Here is a 3,719-nt window from a genome sequence, read left to right as displayed (position 1 = left end):
CTTCACAATCAGTGATACACAATTAAAATCCTGATGGAACCTGACCTTGCACTTTTGCTGGATGAACAGTGCTGTCGTTGGAAGTCTTCTTGTGTGCCTTTCATCTGGGATACCTCCTTGGCCGTTGTTACCAGGCTGGTTCCTCAGGATGTGTTTTTATTGTGTCTGCTGAGCACAAATTCTAAAGCCTCTTTAAAAGTGTCAAGGAGGGGCCGGGAGTTTGGCCTAGTGGTAGAGTGCTTGCCTAGCATGCATGAAGACCCGGGTTCGATTCCTCGGTACCACATATGTAGCAAAAAGCCAGAAGTGGTGCTGTGGCTCAAGTGGTAGAGCCCTAGCCTTGAGAAAACCCAGGGACAGTGCTCAGGCCCTGAGCCCAAGCCCAGGACTGGAAAAAAACAAAACAAAAAAAAAAAAGTGTCAAGGAAAGAGACACAGAGGGGCTGGGAGTTTGGCCTAGTGGTTAAAGTGCTTGCCTAGCATGCATGAAGACCCGGGTTCGATTCCTCGGTACCACATACATAGAAAAAAGTCGGAAGTGGTGCTGAGGCTCAAGTGGTAGAGCTCTATCCTTGAGAAAGTCCAAGGACAGTGCTCAGGCCCTGAGCTCAAGCCCAGGACTGGCAAAAAAAAAAAAAAAAAAAAGAAAGAGACACAGAGAGGGTGGATGAAATTTGGTGGTGGGCTGCCAAGGAATCCATTTGATGGCCAGGTACATTGCTGCACATATCACAAACCACTTCTAGATTCTCATCCTTAATCCTGGTGTGGTTGTCTAAGCCTGTAATTCTAACACTGGAGAGGCAGAGGCAGGATGATCATGAATTCAAGGCTAGGAATGAGGAAGGAAGGAGAGAAGGAAGGAAAGTGGAAGGGAAGGGGACAGAAGTAAAGGAGAAGGAAAGGGATTAAAGAAGGGAAGAAAATCCTGCTCTTATTCCCGTAAGTCTCTAAAACGTTGGGGCTAAATGACTTGCCAAATTAAGAAGTTTCTAATTTTAAGAAATTGATAAGAGATTAGTTTTTCTGCAGCAAGTACCTAGAGGAAAAGAGATAAGTGGTGCCTCCCTCTCCCTCCCCTCCCTCTCCCTCTCTCTCCCTCTCTCTTTTCCTCTCCCCCTCCCTCTCCTTCTCCCTCTCCTTCTCTCTCTCTCCCTCTCTCCCTCTCTCCTTCTTCCTCCCCCTCTCCCTCCCTCTTTCCAGTCCTGGGGCTTGAACTCAGGGCCCTGTTCTTGGACACTTTTTGCTCAAGGCTAGTACTCTAACATTTGAGCCACAGTGCCACTTCCAGCTTTTTTTTGTGTATATGTGGTACTGAGAAATGGAACTCAGGGCTTCATACATGCTAGGTGAGCACTCACTAGACTATACTCTTGGCCCTAAGTAGTCTCTTATTGATTCATGTTACTCTTTTCTGCCAAATGGGTTCTAGATCAGTTGTTTCAGAGCTGTCTGGGCTTTGAAAGTAGACTGTAATTGGATCAACATGACAAGCTCTGGCTTGCTTTGAACTGTAATCCTCAAATATTAGCCTCATGGGTATCTAGAATTACAGGTGTGAGCCACTGGCATTGGCTTATAATATCTGAATCTTAATAGCCAGTGTGTTCATTTACGATGAATATAGAGAATTACCCAAAGGAGCAGACATACTTGTTTGCCTGTCAGGTGCATTCTGCCTCTTCAGGTGGCTGTGGAAGCAGTGCTAGCATCTGTGGATGTTGAAACATCTTGGTAACAAGAAACAGAAGCTTACTCACCTGGTTTCATGGAAGAGTGGATAGGTTTCAACATTGCCGATAGTTGTACCTAGGCATCTTCATCCATGTCCTCTCACAAGATGACTCAACCCCTTCTTATATGGCCAGGCTTAGCAAATTGGCCTCAGGCAAGAGTATGTAGCTCAAGTGTGTCCAGTAAAAGTCAACTTGGACTCAAGCTAGAATTTTAGGGTAAGAATCCCTAATCTAAACAAATCCAATATGCTCTCCAATCCAAAATGTTCCCACACCAAAAACAGTGACATGCTGCCATGTGTCACATTGCATAAAACTGTTGCATGCACAAAACTAGTAAAAAAAATACCTTCATTTATGTAAGGAATAGGAAGTATAAATCAATTTCACATTTAGACCTGGGTCTCATCTCTAACATATCTCATGTATTCAAAAATATTTCAAAATATAGGAAAACAAATTGGAGAGCTGAGACACTTCTGGTCCCATTTTGGAAAAGGAGTATTCAGATTGTAACAAGAAACAACCCTTGCTTTCTTGGATAGATGTGAGCTAGGAGCTGTGTGTAAATCAAGACCTGAGATAGATGGGAAAGACTGAAATTTTGGTTGCAGCTACTAGATCAGACTGTGCCTGAAGTTTAGGCACCACCCTAAGACTTTTGGAATTATGTGATCAGGTATGCTTTCATTTTTATCTTAGTTTTGGGTTTCTGTCATTTGTATCTGAAAAACTCCAGCCCAATAAAAATTGATAGTTCACAAATCCCAGAAGTCCCCCCTCCTTTTTTTAAAAAAAATCTAGTAGGAGAAATGATCTTTATTATTGTTTCTGCCAACTTTTGGGGTTTTAAGAGAGATTGGGGCCAGGGAATGGAAAGTGAAGATGTGAGATTTCCTGCAGTCCTGTGTTGAGTGAACTCCTCCCAGCTAATTACATTGCAGCGTTTGGAATCGGAGCCCCTATTATCAAACTTTTAGGAGTGTAGGGAGGACAGGGCAGGAACTAACCCCAGTGAACTTTGGAGAATGCTGTGTGTTCCTGGCAGGCACTTCTGAGGATGTGCATGCAAGATCCTTCTGGAAAGCTCAGAACAACTCAGTGAAGTGTGGCACCCTGTCTCTGTTGGACCCATGGAAATGAAGGCTTTCGATTTCCTGTCCTGTTCAAAATTTTAAGAGATGGAGCTTGTACCAGGTCTAGAGAGAAACCTTGGTTCTCACCCATTAAAACTAGAGTGCTAGGTTCCTGTATCTCATGCCTGTAATCCTAGGGACTCGGGAGCCTGAGCTCTGGGGATCACGGGCAGAAAAGTGTGAGACTGTTACTTCGAATTAACCACCCAAAAGGTGGAAGCGGAGCTGTGGGCTCAAGTGGTAGAGCACTGGCCTTGAGCAAAAAGAAAGCACAGGGATAGTTGCGCCCAGGCCAAGTTCAAGCACTAGGCTGTCGACTGAGAATGATAAAATGAACTACGTAAGAGGCCGAGGAGCATCTGGACATCCCAGGCGCGAGCCCTCAAGATCTGACCTAGTGTCAGTAAGCGGCACTGGAGACTTGGGGTTGAGTTCAAGGTCTTCGCTGAGTCTGGCCGCTCCAGGACGCGCGCATTTACCTACGTGCCTGCACATCTCTCGTGCTCAGATTTCACCAAACTGTGGCGTCCTCGCCTCCCTCCCATCTGCAGCCCTTGTGCTTCTATGAGAGAAAAGCAGCAGGGACCGTGCAGGAAGGGGGTCCGCAGTGCGGCGGGAGGCAGCGCAGAGCCTGGAGCAGCGCACTCTGAGCGGCGGGAGTGGGCGCGACGTCGAGAACAGCACCCGGCTCCGGAGGGCTCCTAGCGGGATGCCAGGGGGAGAGGAGGGCGCGACGAGCGTGCGCGTGCGCGCGTCGTGCGTGTGGACCTCTGCGGGGGCGCGCGAGCGGGGGTGCGCGCAGGCGGGGTGTGTATGTGTGTGTGCTGGGGGGGGTGCGGTGTGGCGG

Source organism: Megascapheus bottae, chromosome 28 (assembly GCF_031878675.1).
Source record: "Megascapheus bottae isolate mThoBot1 chromosome 28, mThoBot2.hap1, whole genome shotgun sequence".
Lineage (NCBI taxonomy): Eukaryota > Metazoa > Chordata > Mammalia > Rodentia > Geomyidae > Megascapheus > Megascapheus bottae.
The sequence above is the reverse complement of the archived record's forward strand: the minus strand, read 5'-3'. Positions refer to the sequence as shown.